This window comes from Hyperolius riggenbachi, chromosome 1 (genome assembly GCF_040937935.1).
Source record: "Hyperolius riggenbachi isolate aHypRig1 chromosome 1, aHypRig1.pri, whole genome shotgun sequence".
Taxonomy (NCBI): domain Eukaryota; kingdom Metazoa; phylum Chordata; class Amphibia; order Anura; family Hyperoliidae; genus Hyperolius; species Hyperolius riggenbachi.
Window position 1 is genome coordinate 587,448,866 of NC_090646.1, and position 17,690 is coordinate 587,466,555.

At 43.4% G+C, this 17,690-nt stretch overlaps 1 protein-coding gene across 5 annotated transcripts in view; it reads left to right on the forward strand.

The window, feature by feature from the left end:
- POLK (DNA polymerase kappa) overlaps positions 1 to 17,690 on the forward strand; it is a 151,634-nt gene that overhangs the window by 45,531 nt on the left and 88,413 nt on the right. Inside the window, exon 1 of one of the 5 annotated variants that reach the window (XM_068248750.1) lies at positions 4,016 to 4,037. The exons of the other annotated variants lie outside the window; for them this stretch is intronic. The gene's annotated coding sequence lies outside the window, so the exon portion shown is untranslated. Of the gene's footprint in view, positions 1 to 4,015; positions 4,038 to 17,690 lie in introns of those variants that run through there. 5 annotated transcript variants of the gene reach the window in all.

Genomic DNA, 17,690 nt, shown 5'->3' on the forward strand with positions numbered 1-17,690 from the left:
ATTTACCTCAAATATTGGAAAACCTTTAATATGTGGCAGGAAGAGTCAGGGTTCAAGGGTGATTTAGTGCCAACCATTTTAGAGTTTCTACAGGACGGGGTAGAAAAGAATATTTCGTTAAGTACTTTAAAGGTACAGGTAGCAGCAATATCTACCTTTATGGATGAGAGGTTAGCAAGGGACCCCCTTATCATCCAATTTTTTAAGTCAGTGGAGAGAAAGAAACCTATGTTAAAGAAAAAAGTTCCCAGTTAGAATTTATCCTTAGTTTTAAAGGTATTAAAGAAAGAACCCTTTGAGCCCATAGCAGATATTTCCTTCAGACTATTGACAATGAAGACAGTATTTCTTATAGCTATTACATCGGCTAGACGGGTAAGCGAATTAGAAGCCCTATGTTGTGATGAACCGTTTTGTATAATACTTAGAGATGAAGTGATACTGAAGACATGTGATGAATTTCTCCCGAAAGTTACTACAAAATTTCACAGATCCCAGGACATTGTGCTACCATCATTTAAAGAGGAACAAACATTGGATGTAAGAAGATGCCTTATGTGTTATTTAGAGAGGGTAGCAGAATTTAGAAACTCTAGAGCTTTGCTAATTAACACGTCAGGAGCTACAAGAGGTAGTAAAATGTCAAAGAGATCTATAGCTAGATGGATAAAATTATGTATAGAGGAAGCCTATAGGATTACAGGGAATACGGTAGTAGATACAATCAGAGCCCATTCAGCTAGGGCAGCTGCCACCTCATGGGCTTACAGAGCGGGTGCTACGCCAGAAGAGATCTGCAGGGCAGCCACGTGGTCAAGTTTAAGCACCTTCTCTAGACACTACAGAATAGATCTGATGTCTGCAAGACAGCAATCATTTGGAAAGAAAGTTCTGCAGGCAGTCAGCCCACCCTAAATTGGTAAGATTCTTGCTCATCTTCTCGTGGTGGACCTGTCCTGGAGGTTAAAGGAAAAACCAATGTTAGTTACCTGGTAACATCCTTTTTAGTAACCTCCAGGACAGGTCCGTAACCCACCCGATATCAATTATATGTATATATGATGATGTGATAGTATATGTATATGCAGTATGAATATTAAAACCCCTTTTTTGTTTAGGAACAGTACTTGAAATTGACTGAGGATCAAGGGGTTGGACAAAGTTTTATAGAGTGCTCTATCTGGACGTTTCCTGTTCCTGGGAGGAGCCTGTCGTTCTCGTGGTGGACCTGTCCTGGAGGTTACTAAAAAGGATGTTACCAGGTAACTAACATTGGTTTCATGCCACCCGGCGGGAAAACCGTTCTGGGGAGAACACTGAAACAGTGGGTTTCTCCGTGTTTTTCTTCTCTTCTGTGGAAGAGTTTCGGTCCTCTTGAAAATGAACCTAATAAGTGTCTATTTACACTCTTGACTGTGTTTTATCGCTAGGCTGTCCACGGTGCTGGAAAATCTTTCTGACTACCCCATAATCCCCATGTGTCATTTCTCATCCTGTACATGGGCTGATAAGCCTTGCTGGAAGTGGTTGCATTGCTGCTGAGAATCTGCCATCCGCTGATCTTGTAATGCCGTCAGCTTCCTTGTCTTTTCTCTTCATGTTCCGTTGCTGCCAACATGCTGACAGTGATCGAAATAAATCCGATTATCTGACCCTGGATAATTATAGACTGACATAAAACCTGGGACTGGATAAATAGCAACTCTGATCGGCAAATCATGTTTTCTGCTCTTCAAGAACTTTAATCCAGTTGCTCCGTATGATCTAATCTTCACCTTGGCGCCAGCCCTCCGAAATTACACAGCAGTCACGGGAACTTTGCTCTTTCCTTGGACCATCTAACGATGTAAACTTTCTATACAGTGATAGGTATTGGGCAATGTATCATTTCTGGACATACAGGTGGCAGGCTTCTTTCATGGCACACAGAAGCAGTTTTCCATTCACTGTACTATAAAAGCACTTTATTGGAGTTTTTTATAAACATTGGCGGTAATAAAAATAGAGAATTTGCATTTCTTTGCCAACCTTTAAACTATCCGCTTGTCTTCTATGCTTTTTTTTTTTTCACATTTCATATGCTGCTTTTCCCGATAAGGAGACTGCCATTTTTTTTATTTCATTTTAAAGGGAACTAAGCATCATTTTTAACTCCCAGGACCGCTCAATAGCTTGTTAAAAATGCATGCAAAAATGTGTCTCCTTACTAAAAACACCTTTTATTTTACCCTCATCTTTTTACATTTAAGGGTTAATTACAGGCAGTAGTCTTCTACTTCTACTTCCTCAGTCTGCAAGCTATCTGCAACCCTCAGAAAATGGAAGGCAAATAAGGACTCTTGTAATTAAACTTAATTGCCCAGAAGCTGAGATTAAACAAAACCCATTCAGCATTAGGGAGGGTGAGGAGGGGCACACTGTGCTTCAAACAGATGATAAGTCAAACTTCATGAATTTCACACCAACCCTCTATGATGGCTTTGAAAAGGGAGCAGGGGGGTTAACATCTCAAACATAGCAGCCCTTTCAGCTATTTGAAACCACGAGCTGCTAAGATCTATGACTAAAAGTATAATGCTGGGTATACATAGTTCGTTTCTGCCGCTCGATTCTCCCGTTCGATCGTTTCGCCGCTCGATTCTGCGGTCGATTCTCTTATCTTCTGCTCATTTTTCTTATCTTTTTCCATTCACTTCTATCACAAATCGAGCGGCAAAACAATCGAACAGGATATCGGACATGTCGGAAATAATCTATCGAGCCATTGATTTGGCTCAAAAATAAACCGTGTATTCCCAGCATTAGATAGACAGTATCAAGGGGAAAACCAGGTAACTTGCATTGTTTACAAGGAGATAAATATGGCAGCCTCCATATCCGGGTTCCCTTTACAGAGACACTGAAGCGAAAAAAAAAATATGATATAGTGAATTGGTTGTGTACTATGAATAATTACTAGAAGATTAGCAGCAAAGAAAATATTCTCATACTTTTATTTTCAGGTATATAGTGTTTTTTCTAACATTGCATCATTCTATAATATGTGCAGATTACACAACACTCAGCATTCAAAATGAGTCTTTCAGAGCAGTCTGTGAAGTAATGACCTCTCCTCTATCAGAGAAAAAGTAAACAGTTCACTTACAGTTGAGATAATAAAAGTCAGATAACAGCCCTCTCCACGACTCAAGGTAGCCATACACTGGTCGATTTGCCATCAGATTCGACCAACAGACAAATCCCTATCTGATCGAATCTGATCAGAGAGGGATCGTATGGCTACCTTTACTGCAAACAGATTGTGAACCGATTTCAGCCTGAAACCGATCACAATCTGTTGTGGTGGTGCTGCCGCCGCTCCCCCCCCGCCCGCATACATTACCTGCTCCGCTGGTGTGACTGCCCCCGGTCACCGCTCTTCTTCTCCGTCTCCGCTCTGGTCTCCGGCATGCTTCCCTTCTTCCTGTCTGGGGGAAGTTTAAACAGTAGAGCGCCCTCTACTGTTTAAACTTCCTGCCGGGACAGGAAGAAGGGAAGCATGCCGGAGACGGAGAAGAGCGGAGACCCGGGAGTCACGCCGGCGGAGCAGGTAATGTATGCAGCTCTATCGCGTCGGTCGTCGAGCACTCGAACGCCGCTAGCGATGCGCTCTTTACCCGTGGGCGATCGACTGTTATTTTCTGCACGGCGCGATCGACGGGATCGGACGGAATGGATCGAAATTCGGCGTGTAGCGTGAACGATTGGCAGCAGATTCGATCCCAGTGATCGAATCTGCTGTCGAAACGGGCGCAAATCGGGCCAGTGTATGGCCACCTTTAGTCGGAGAGTTAATGGCTTGTTTGCATAGAGATAACAACTGGAGTTTCTTAACTCTTCCTGTACTGGAAACAATTAGACTGATGTATCTGATCTTAATGTTTTATTTCTTAGCTGTACTACACATACAAATCATAATAATAATTTTTTTTTCGCTTCAGTGTCTCTTTAAGTCACACCCCTGCTCCACGAACACTTCACGCCCATCATCTGTATTGGTACGTAGAGTGGGATGGAAATGTGTGCAGATTTCAGGCTTTCCAATGTCAGGATTCAAAGAGACTCTGTAACAATTTATAACTTATTTCTTCTATCCTATAAATTCCTATACCTGTTCTAATGTGCTCTGGCTTACTGCAGCCTTTCCTAGTTACACAGTGGCTGTACTATCTCTGTTATATAATCTAATCTTCTTTCCTCTGACAGCTTTGTCGGGCTCAAGCACTCAGGCAGGAATGTGCAGCTCTTTTTGTGATAGGATAGAAGCTATACACACCCTCTCCACGCCCCCTGCAGGCTCTGTGTGAGTCACACACTAAGCTCCTCTCAGCCTATCACATGCTGGTTAGCAGCCATGTCTTTTGTTTGTAAACGCTGCCTAAAACTGGCAATTACAAGCCAGGATTGCAGCAGGGAGTAGCAGAAACAGCACAGAGGGGCCCAGGAGAACATAATGAATAGAATGGTATGCTTTTTATTGTAAGAATTTTAGAGTACAGATTCTCTTTAATATGGGTGAAACATTCTCCTAGCCTGAAAATTTCCTCAGGAGGGTAAGGGCCCATTTCCACTAGTGCGGTGCGATTTCTTTGCGGAGAACACAAACGAATTTGCATGCGGATGCGAATTCGTATGCGTTTGTATGCAAATTTTAATGCGAATTCGTGTATCTTTGTAGGTATATTTAACCATATCAGTTCCTGCATGCTTTTACATTGATTTTACATGAAAACGTATGCAAATTCACATGAAAATTTGCATAGCAAACACGCATGCGAATTTCCTATTAATTAGATTACATGCGAATTGCACACTAGCCTTGCGGTGTGCAAATTCTGATGGCTCTGCTGTGCAGATTTTTCCTGCACAGTAAACCGCTCAGTTTCCCTGCCAAATGGAAACGGGCCCATTGACTATTATTGGCTATGCGAATCTGCATGCAGATTCGCTCTAGTGGAAACGGGCCCTAAATGGGGAATAAACTGAAAGGTAAGAAATTAGGCTCATCAAAGCCAGCGACTGCAGATAAATTACTCCTCAGCTGGGTAATAGACCATCAGATAGAGGCGATAGACCGAATTTGAGGCCTGTGCTGGATCAGTGGAGATTTTCTTCGTTATATCTAGACAGGACATTGGGGGTGACCAGCAAAGGAACCTGAAGCTGGTAAGCTGTGACCATCATTAGTGGTGGTGGTGGTGGTGGGGGGGAAATGCATACCTGATACCTGTTTAATCTCTGATAAGTCTGTAAAGTCTGCTTTAATTTAAAAGGAAACTCAAAACGTAAAATTATTTTTACTTAACGTGTACCTGAGATAAAGGAGTGAAAAAGTTTTATACATACTTGGGACTTCCTCCAGCCCCCTTCGGCCCAATCGCTCCCTCACCGCCCTGCTCCGTTGCCTCGTTCATCTGCTACGGTCATCTGCACACAGGAGCATTCTGCACCTGGGCAGTAGTACTGTGCAGAAGCAGGACGCTCCCGACGGCGGGACACACGTGGGCGGGGCGCATGCGGCCAGGAAGTGCATGCTCTGTAATCCCTGACTCCCCTAAGTTACCGGGAACCATAACAGAGGCTGGAGGAGGTGGAGTATGGCGGCGAGGGACATATCAGACCGAAGGGGGCTGGAAGAAGCCCCAGGTATGTATAAAACTTACTATGCATTTATTAATCTCAGGTTTACATAAAAGTGGAACCAAGGCAAACCTCTGGTCAAAAAACACATACTTAAAGGGGAACTTCAGCTTAAACAAACATACTGTCATTAAGTTATATTAGTTTGTTAATTAAAATAGATAGGTAATATAATCTCTTGCCCACCCTGTTTTTAAAAGAACAGGCTAATCTATGTGATTTCATGGGGACATCCATCTTTTTCATGGGGTAGCCATCTTTTTGGTTGAAAGGAGGTGACAGGGAGCAGGAGACACAGTTCCAACTGTCCTGTGTCCTGATCACCCCTCCCAGCTGCGCATGCTAGGCTTCAAATCTCAAATTCAAAATAAAAAAATAAACAAAATTTGCACCAAAACAGCAGAAGTAGAACATCGTCATCAGAAATCCCATGATGATTTGCACAGCATCAGGGGAAAAATGCCCGGGCAGTTTTCTTCTGTGCAGCTAAAAATGAGGCTTGAGTAAGAAACACAAAGTTCTGATGCCGTGAAACAGTTAATGAAACACCAAGCCTTTTCAGTGCTGCTGAGTAGATTTTTAGTCTGGAGGTTCACTTTTTTTGTTTCAAAATTTTTATTGAAAGTTTTTCAGTTAACATTACATAAAGTTTGTGCAAGGTAGACTTGCAAATCACAGCAGTTGAGTCAGGATACAACATCGAGTAGCTAATATACAACAGAATTTCCGATGGTTCCATCCCTGGTTAAGCTCATCCATTCTGCAGATGCTGTCCTGACTCTATCCTTGAAAAAAGGGGGGGCCTGAGCCCCAACACAAAACGCACAAGACACTCTCAGGAGAAAAAAGGGGGGAATAAGTAGTGCAGGAGGAGAAGAAAGTAGCAGAAGGGAGGAGGAGGGGGGGAGGGGTGAAAAGAGGGTTCAAGGTTCCTGCTCCAGTCTGCAGGGGAGTAGACACTGCTGGCATCAGATTTTATCTAGACATTAGGAAGGGACTGAAGTAATATAGTGGTTCCATGTATCCCATATTTTATGGTACCTAGCTACCTTGTCTTCCAGGGTCCCAGCCATCTGTTCCTGAACCATGTAGGATGACACTCTACTTCTCAGTTCTTCAAAAGAAACAAATTGCGTTTTCCAAGCTTTTGCTATTGTTTGCGAGGCTGCTACAAATATAAAATGTGCTAAAGCATTTTGATGTTTTGTGAGAGATTCGATTTTACAGTGTAGAAGAGCGGACCAAGGATCCTTGGCGATTTTCTTATCAAACAGAGCTTGTAGCATCCTGTATATTCGAGACCAGAATCTGGATATCATGGGACATGTCCAGAAAATATGGAGCATGTCTCCTTTTGCTTGGCAGCCTCGGAAACAAAAACCTGGGTTCGTTCCAGAAATATGACGAAGTCTGGCCGGGACCCAGTACCATCTTTGCATTACCTTGTAGGATGATTCTACTAAAGCTAAATTTAAAGATAATTTGGACGTGGTAGCCCAGATCGACTCCCATTCCTCCTTTGATTTAGTCCCTTTAAGGTCAGTCTCCCATTTTTTGACATACTTGTGTTGAAAGGACCCTGGTGGGTCATTCAATTGAGCATACAACTCTGAAATAACACCCTTAGCAAAAGGTTCTAGAGCACAAAATCTCTCAAATCTTGTAAGAACAATTGGAAATTGGGTCTGTGGTGGGAAGAGGGATTTCAACCAGTGTTTTAGCTGAAGGTAGCGGATTTTTTCCTGATGAGGGATTTGGTATTTATCCCTTAAATCTTCCCATAACAGTAACCCAGAGTTGTTAGTAAATGATTTGATCTGCTCTAGACCTTGGTCTCTCCACCACCTGAAACCTCTCGGGTTTTCATAGGCTGGAAGGAACAGGGGTTGTCTACAATTGACAAGAGCGGTAGAGTTGAAGACATTAGTTTTTGAGAATTACGAACTGTATCCCATATTGAAAGACAGTGACTCATCACTACACTCAAGCCCGAGGGGCAAGACTGTTTTGGTAGCCACATGGGAGTTTGAACTGATTGAGGGGCTGCCACAGGTATATCAAATAGGGTCCAGGTTGGCATACTGGGTCCCTCAAGAAGGTGAGTTAGTTGGGCAGCCTTATAATAGTTGGAGAGATTAGGAACTCCCAGTCCCCCTTCCCTTTTATGTACGTATAGTGTATTTTTACAAACCCTCGGAGAGGCGTTGTTCCAGATAAATCTAATTAGCTTGTTCTGCAGCATTCTAAGAAAGTGAGGGGGGGATTCGGACAGGCAGCAACCTGAAATAGTATAGGAGCTTAGGAAGGAGTGTCATTTTAATGGAGTTTATCCGACCCAACCAGGACAGATTATAGGAGGACCACTGACTCAAAGAGCGTGTAATTAGTTTGGCCAGTGGGTAATAGTTATATCGAAATAGTGTATCATATGAAGAGGTAAGATTGATTCCTAAATACTCCAGGGCAGGGTCTACCTTCTCAAAATGGTATTGAGATTTTAGAGATTGACAAATATCTGGTGATAGGGTGATGCTAAGCATTTTGGACTTACTAGCATTGATCTGGAGTCCAGAGATTAAGGAGAATTTGGATAGAAGGGACATTAATGCTGGGATAGTAGATTGCGGCTGTGTGATAAAGAGTAGCAGGTCATCTGCAAAGAGATTTAGTTTATGCTGAACTCCTGCTAGTTCCACCCCTTTTATACTCTCATGTTGTCGGATGGCTATTGCCAGGGGTTCTATGGCCATAATAAAGAGGATGGGCGATATGGGGCACCCCTGACGAGTGCCTCTGTGGATCTTAAATGAAGGAGACGAGAAGCCTGCGTAGTGTATATTGGCTGATGGGTTGGAATTTAAAGTTTTGATCCAGGTGGTGAAGGAACCCCCCAGTCCCCATTTATCTAATACCGCATAAAGATAGTCCCAAGAGACTTGATCAAATGCCTTGTAGACATCAAGGGAAAGAAATAAGCCTGGGATTTTCCGTGTTTGTAATAGTTCAACTATCTGAATTGCACGCAAAGTGGCGTCTGAAGCCTGGCACTCAGGAACGAAGCCTGATTGATCCTTATAGATTATGTCAGCAAGAAATCTATTAACTCGGGTAGCCAAAATTTTCCCCAGCAGTTTGTGATCTATATTCAATAAAGATATAGGTCTAAACTGATGCGATTCCAGAGGCTCTTGATCAGTCTTTGGGATCATAACTATGTCTGCTTGTAGCGAACTGGGGTGTGGGGTTTGACCTAGTTTGTAAGCGTTGAAAAGTGGAACAAGGAGAGGGCTTAAGGCTGTTGCAAATTTTTTATAGAATAGGCCTGAAAATCCATCCGGTCCCGGAGTTTTGGAAGTCTTAAGGGATTTAATTGCCAGGATAACTTCTTCAGATGTTATATCACTATTTAGTTGGTCTATATAGTCTGTGGGAATCTGGGAGAGAACTATAGAGTCTAAGAAGGTTTTGGTCTCTGCCGTAGGAGAAGGGCTTGGAGAGGAATAAAGTTTGCTTAAAGAAGTTCTGGAAGCCTTGCGTTATTTTTTGCGGGTCTAAGGTAGTTTGACCTGAGGGTAGACGAACTGACAACGTAGGAGGTTTATATATTCTATGCTTTAATTTGTTGGCTAGCAAAGTGCTAGATTTGTTAGCCCATCTATAGTATCGGTTTTCTGCCAGCGTAGCTGTTTTTCCGCATTGTCAGTGAGTCTGAGGTCTAATTGGGTGCGTAAGAGGTCTCTATCTCTCTTTAGAGTGGCAGTGGGGTTGTTCTTCCAAGCTGCCTCCGCCTTTTCTAGACTAGCAGTTAGGTCTAGTACCTGTTTTTGCCATTGTTTCTTTTTATGTGAGACTAAGCCTATAATAAGGCCTCTCACTGTCACTTTTAGGGCCTCCCAAAATGTAATGGGGGACGTAACTGACTCACCATTCTCCTCCATATATTCCTCTAAATAGGTTTCAATTTTGTCTAGGGATTCTGGATCCGAGAGCAGCGAGTCGTTTATGCGCCATCTATAGGATGATTTTCTGGGGGCTAGAGATGATAATTCTATTAGAAGGGGGCTGTGGTCAGACCAGGTAACTGTGAGAATTTTAGCTCTGGTTATGTTGGGGAGGATTTGCTGATGTAGAAAGAGATGATCTATTCGGCAGAAACTATTATGTGGGTTGGAGTAAAATGTAAAGTCTTTGGCTGTGGGATTAACTTCTCTCCAAGCGTCAAAGACGTGTTGCGAGCGGAATAAGGCATTAATTGCCGAGGGGCATGGTGCTCCGACAGGTTTAGATGAGGCAGATTGACTAGTAGGTTTTGATCTATCTAGGGCCTCATCTAATACTGCGTTGGTATCGCCGCAAAATATGAGAGTGCCTATGCTATGTTGATTTATCACTTGTACTAGGTGGGAAAGGAAACGTTCTTGGAAGGTATTAGGGGCGTAGTATGAGACCAGGGTGAGGTCCTCATCTCCCAGAGATCCCACTAGAAGAACATATCTCCCGGTTGGGTCGGATATACATTTTGTACACTTAAATGGTAGGCCCCTGCGGAATGCTATTGTCACCCCCCTCACCTTCTCACGCGCTCCAAGAACTGTAGGTCCGCGGAAAATGATAACTAAGGAAGAAGGGGTGGGAGGAAACTGAGAATCTTGTTTCCTGTAAGCAGACAATGCCCGCTTTACAGGACTTGTAGTAATTAAAAGCCTTGGTTCTTTTCTGTGGGGCATTAAAGCCCTGCACATTGTGGGATATTATCGTGAGTCCCTTTATTGTATCAGTTGATGCCATGATATCTGACTTTAGGTAGAGCTCTACATGCTTCTCCCGCATGTGGGGCAGAGAACCTCGAGGAAATAGTAGGAACATTCAGAAGTATAGTTTGGGAAATGAAAAAGGGGAGAGAAAGGAAAAGGAAAAACAACAAAAACAACATTAAGACACATCCCTCTGGAAGGAGCCCAAACAGAGGGAAACATAACATTTTGTATAATTGGCTGTCGCTGTGTTCAGAAAACACAGGGAGAGCCAAGGTCATTCCCTGTCGTGCCAGGGAATTAGCCAAACGTTTGGCAGGAGGTCCGGTGACCCCCTCCGGCTGCACAGCTTAACTTGGAAACTTAACCCATTCAGGTTCCGTCGTTTTCACGTGAGAAATGTTCACCTCCCATTAATTAGCCTATAACTTTATCACTACTTATCACAATGAACTGATCTATATCTTGTTTTTACCGCCACCAATTAGGCTTTCTTTGGGGGGTACATTTTGCTAAGAGCCACTTTACTGTAAATGCATTTTAACAGGAAGAATAAGAAAAAAATGGAAAAATTCATTATTTCTCAGTTTTCAGCCATTATAGTTGTAAAATAATACATGCCTCCATAATTAAAACTCACGTATTGTATTTGTCTATATATCCCGGTTATTAGACCGTTAAAATTATGTCCCTATCACAATGTATGGCGACAATATTTTATTTGGAAATAAAGGTGCATTTTTTCCATTTTGCATCTATCACTATTTACAAGTTTAACCACTTAAGGACTGCAGTCATAAAACCCCTTAAGGACCAGAGCCTTTTTTTCCATTCGGACCACTGCAGCTTTCACGGTTTATTGCTCAGTCATACAACCTACCACCTAAATGAATTTTACCTCCTTTTCTTGTCACTAATACAGCTTTCTTTCGGTGCTATTTGATTGCTGCTGCGAGTTTTACTTTTTATTATATTCATCAAAAAAGACATGAATTTTGTCAAAAAAATGACTTTTTTAAATTTCTGTGCTGACATTTTTCAAATAAAGTAAAATTTCCTATACATTTGAGCGCGAAAGTTATTCTGCTACATGTCTTTGATAAAAAAAAACCCATTCAGTGTATATTTATTGGATTGGGTAAAAGTTATAGCGTTTACAAACTATGGTGCCAAAAGTGAATTTTCCCATTTTCAAGCATCTCTGACTTTTCTGCGCACCTGTCAGGTTTCATGAGGGGCTAAAATTCCAGGATAGTACAAATCCCCCCCCAAATGACCCCATTTTGGAAAGAAGACATCCCAAAGTATTCAGTGAGAGGCATGGTGAGTTCATAGAAGATTTTATTTTTTGTCACAAGTTAGCGGAAAATGACACTTTGTAACAAAAAAAAAAAAAAAGTTTCCATTTCTTCTAACTTGCGACAAAAAAAAAATGAAATCTGCCACGGACTCACTATGCTCCTCTCTGAATACCTTGAAGTGTCTACTTTCCAAAATGGGGTCATTTGTGGGGTGTGTTCACTGTCCTGGCATTTTGGGGGGTGCCTAATTGTAAGCACCCCTGTAAAGCCTAAAGATGCTCATTGGACTTTGGGCCCCTTAGCGCAGTTAGGCTGCAAAAAAGTGCCACACATGTGGTATTGCCGTACTCAGGAGAAGTAGTATAATGTGTTTTGGGGTGTATTTTTACACATACCCATGCTGGGTGGGAGAAATATCTCCGTAAATGACAATTGTTTTCTTTTTTTAACACACAATTGTCAATTTATAGAGATATTTCTCCCACTCAGCATGGGTATGTGGAAAAATACACCCCAAAACACATTATACTACTTCTCCTGAGTACGGCGATACCACATGTGTGGCACTTTTTTGCACCCTAACTGCGCTAAGGGGCCCAAAGTCCAATGAGTACCTTTAGGATTTCACAGGTCATTTTGAGAAATTTCGTTTCAGGACTGCTCCTCACGGTTTAGGGCCCCTAAAATGCCAGGACAGTAAAGGAATCCCACAAATTACCCCATTTTAGAAAGAAGACACCCCAAGGTATTCCATTAGGAGGATGGTGAGTTCATAGAAGATTTTTTTTTTTTTTTGTCACAAGTTAGCGGAAATTGATTTTAATTGTTTTTTTTCACAAAGTGTCATTTTCTGCTAACTTGTGACAAAAATAAAATCTTCTATGAACTCACCATACTCCTAACGGAATACCTTGGGGTGTCTTCTTTCTAAAATGGGGTCATTTGTGGGGTTCCTATACTGCCCTGGCATTTTAGGGGCCCTAAACCGTGAGGAGTAGTCTTGAAACCAAATGTCGCAAAATGACCTGTGAAATCCTAAAGGTACTCATTGGACTTTGGGCCCCTTAGCGCACTTAGGGTGCAAGAAAGTGCCACACATGTGGTACCGCCGTACTCAGGAGAAGTAGTATAATGTGTTTTGGGGTGTATTTTTACACATACAGATGCTAGGTGGGAGAAATATCTCTGTAAATGACAATCATTTGATTTTTTTTTACACACAATTGTCCATTTACAGAGAGATTTCTCCCACCCAGCATGGGTATGTATAAAAATACACCTCAAAACACATTATACTACTTCTTCTGAGTACGGCGATACCACATGTGTGACACTTTTTTGCAACCTAGGTGCGCTAAGGGGCCTAACGTCCTATTCACAGGTCATTTTGAGGCATTTGGATTCTAGACTACTCCTCACGGTTTAGGGCCCCTAAAATGCCAGGGCAGTATAGGAACCCCACAAGTGACCCCATTTTAGAATGAAGACACCCCAAGGTATTCCGTTAGGGGTATGGTGAGTTCATAGAAGATTTTTTTTTTGTCACAAGTTAGCGGAAAATGACACTTTGTGAAAAAAAAAACAATACATATCAATTTCCGCTAACTTGTGACAAAAAATAAAATCTTCTATGAACTCACCATACTCCTAACGGAATACCTTGGGGTGTCTTCTTTCTAGAATGGGGTCATTTGTGGGGTTCCAATACTGCCCTGGCATTTTAGGGGCCCTAAACCGTGAGTAGTCGTCTTGAACCCAAATGTCTCAAAATGACCTGTGAAATCCTAAAGGTACTCATTGGACTTTGGGCCCCTTAGCACAGTTAGGCTGCAAAAAAGTGTCACACATGTGGTATCGCCGTACTCAGAAGAAGTAGTATAATGTGTTTTGTGGTGTATTTTTACATATAACCATGCTGGGTGGGAGAAATATCTCTGTAAATGACACATGTTTGATTTTTTTTTACACACAATTGTCCATTTACAGAGAGATTTCTCCCACCCAGCATGGGTATGTGTAAAAATACACCACAAAACACATTATACTACTTCTCCTGAGTATGGCGATACTACATGTGTGACACTTTTTTGCAGCCTAGGTGCGCTAAGGGGCCCAACGTCCTATTCACAGGTCATTTTGAGGCATTTGTTTTCTAGACTACTCCCCACGGTTTAGGGCCCCTAAAATGCCAGGGCAGTATAGGAACCCCACAAGTGACCCCATTTTAGAAAGACGACACCCCAAGGTATTCCGTTAAGGGTATGGTGAGTTCATAGAAGATTTTATTTTTTGTCACAAGTTAGTGAAAAATGACACTTTGTGAAAAAAACAATAAAAATCCAATTTCCGCTAACTTTTGACAAAAAATAAAATCTTCTATGAACTCATCATACACCTAACAGAATACCTTGGGGTGTCTTCTTTCTAAAATGGGGTCACTTGTGGGGTTCCTATACTGCCCTGGCATTTTACGGGCCCAAAACTGTGAGTAGTCTGGAAACCAAATTTCTCAAAATTACTGTTCAGGGGTATAAGCATCTGCAAATTTTGATGACAGGTGGTCTATGAGAGGGCAAATTTTGTGGAAACGGTCATAAGCAGGGTGGCCTCTTAGATGACAGGATGTATTGGGCCTGATCTGATGGATAGGAGTGCTAGGGGGGTGACAGGAGGTGATTGATGGGTGTCTCAGGGGGTCGGTTAGAGGGGAAAATAGATGCAATCAATGCACTGGGGAGGTGATCGGAAGGGGGTCTGAGGGGGATCTGAGGGTTTGGCCGAGTGATCAGGAGCCCACATGGGGCAAATTAGGGCCTGATCTGATGGGTAGGTGTGCTAGGGGGTGACAGGAGGTGATTTATGGGTGTCTCAAGGTGTGATTAGAGGGGGGAAATAGATGCAAGCAATGCACTAGCGAGGTGATCAGGGCTGGGGTCTGAGGGCGTTCTGAGGTGTGGGCGGGTGATTGGGTGCCCGCAAGGGGCAGATTAGGGTCTAATCTGATGGGTAACAGTGACAGGTGGTGATAGGGGGTGATTGATGGGTAATTAGTGGGTGTTTAGAGGAGAGAAGAGATGTAAACACTGCACTTGGGAGGTGATCTGATGTCGGATCTGCGGGCGATCTATTGGTGTGGGTGGGTGATCAGATTGCCCGCAAGGGGCAGGTTAGGGGCTGATTGATGGGTGGCAGTGACAGGGGGTGATTGATGGGTGGCAGTGACAGAGGGTGATTGACAGGTGATCAGTGGGTTATTACAGGGAAGAACGGATGTAAATAATGCACTGGCGAATCGATAAGGGGGGGTTTGAGGGCAATCTGAGCGTGTGGGCGGGCGATTGGGTGCCCGCAAGGGTCTAATCTGATGGGTAACAGTGACAGGTGGTGATAGGGGGTGATTGATGGGTGATTGATGGGTAATTAGTGGGTGTTTAGAGGAGAGAATAGATGTAAACGATGGATTTGGGAGGTGATCTGATGTCGGATCTGCGGGCGATCTATTGGTGTGGGTGGGTGATCAGATTGCCCGCAAGGGGCAGGTTAGGGGCTGATTGATGGGTGGCAGTGACAGGGGGTGATTGACGGGTGATTGACGGGTGATTGACAGGTGATTGACAGGTGATTGACAGTTGATCAGGGGGGATAGATGCATACAGTACACAGGGGGGGGAGGGTCTGGGGGGGTCTGGGGAGAATCTGAGGGGTGGGGGGGTGATCAGGAGGGAGCAGGGGGCAGTTTAGGGACTAAAAAAAAAAATAGCGTTGACAGATAGTGACAGGGAGTGATTGATGGGTGATAAGGGGGGTGATTGTGTGCAAATGGTGGTCTGGGGGGTGGGCAGGGGGGGGTCTGAGGGGTACTGTGGGCGATCAGGGGGCAGGGGGGGGCTGATCAGTGTTTTTGGGTGCAGACTAGGGTGGCTGCAGCCTGCCCTGGTGGTCCCTCGGACACTGGGACCACCAGGGCAGGAGGCAGCCTGTATAATACACTTTGTAAACATTACAAAGCGTATTATACGCTTCCTATCCGGCGATCGTCGGGTTAACAACCCGCCGGCGCTTCCGATTGGCCGGCGGGTTGACGTCGCGGGCGGGCGGAGCCTATTGCCGGTGTATGCGCGCGCATCCCAGCGCGCGATCCCCGGCCAGAGAGTGCCCCAGGACCTGACGCCAATCTGCGTTACGTGGTCCTGGGGCTGCCACTTTGCCGCCGCCAATATGAAGTAGGCGGTCGGCAAGTGGTTAAAATAAAAAAAATATAGAAATGTTTCATCTTTACATTGATATTTAAAAAGTTTAGACCCTTAGGTAAATATTTACATTTTTTTTTTTTTATTGTAATGGTTTTTTTTTTTTTTTTTTATACTAAACATTTTATTTGTGTACTTTTGGGAGGGTGAGAGGTAAACAATAGATTTATAATGTAAATGTGTGTTAATTCTTGTTTTTTTTTTTTTTTCAGGTGTAGTATTACTTTTTGGCCACAAGATGGCGGCCATGTGTTTGTTTAAATGACGTCACTCTAAGCGTAGCACGCGCTTAGCGTGACGCATCGGGAAGGAGACGGCCAGAAAAAGCTCAGCTTCTGAGAGAAGCTGTCGCTTTTTCAGCGGGGGAGAGGAATCAGTGATCGGGCTCCGTAGCCCGATACATTGATTCCTTGGCTACCGAATCCGCGGCCGGGAGTGCGCGTGCACGCGCACGATCGGCCGCGGGGGCGCGCGACAGCGCGCATGGTTCCTGGACGTAGATACTACGTCCAGGAACCAAAATAGGTTAAACAGGTAAGAAACTAAATGCTTGTCACATTTTACACAAAACTATGCAATAAACAATTCTACTCAACTACGGAGGATCTACAACTTTGGTGAGATCATAACAGTGCGAAACTTTGGTAAAGATCTTAAGACGAAAGTTCCTGTATCAAAAGCGAAAGGATGCCAGAAAAAATAGAAGGGCCAGTTGAAAGAAAAAAAAAAAAACACAAAACAGGCTTAGTGTCCTACTGGTAGGTACAGGGGCGCCTCTAGCCTTCTTGTCACTCCAGGCAAGAAATCCTGTGGCCCCCCCACCCCCCATAAAAAATAAAACAAAAATCATATACATTATAGAACACTTCACACATGATATAAGCCATCAGAGAGGGATAACTATGAAATGGGGCCCTAGGCAAGATAACACTTGGCCCTCCACTGATGGTCACCTGGCTTATTTAGTTAGATTTGGTGGGGGCTAGCAACCACCAGGCCCCTAAACTCTCTCTAGACCCTAGGCAGCTGCCTAAGTTTGCCTTGTGGATGATCAGCATTGTATGCCATACAGCACATGCTGCCAGTATGCACCTCAAATAAATACAGCATCCACACTACAAGTTCCAATGCCAGTCACATTGCAAGATTGGATTATCAAGCAAGACATTCTTACTTTCAAAATAATTTTTCACAAACATTATGAGATATGCAAATATGTTACCACCTGTTAGGGTAGGACTAGAGTGGGTATATCATGACATTGAAGGGCTGATATGGTAAGGTGGTTTAAGGCCCAGTGCACACCGAGCGGTTTTAGCAGCGATCCGCCAACCGCATTTGTCTGTGAAAACGCTTGGCTAATGTATTTCCATGGGATGGTGCACACCAGCGGTTTGAGGTTTTTAGCAAACCGCAAACGTGCCTCCTGCTGCACATTTGCGGTTTGCAGAAGCGATTCTGCCTCAATGTAAAGTATAGGAAAAATGCAAACCGCTCTGAAAAACACTAGATCAGAGCAGTTTTCCAGGCGTATTTGTTACAGAAGCTGTTCAGTAACAGCTTTTACTGTAACAATATTTGTAATCTGCTTCACAAAAACGCTCGGCATGTTTAGAAAATGTCTCTAAACATGCCTAGAATCGCTCTGAAATCTGCTCCAAAACCGCTAGCGTTTTGAGGATCTGTTAGCGGTTTTGGTGTGCACT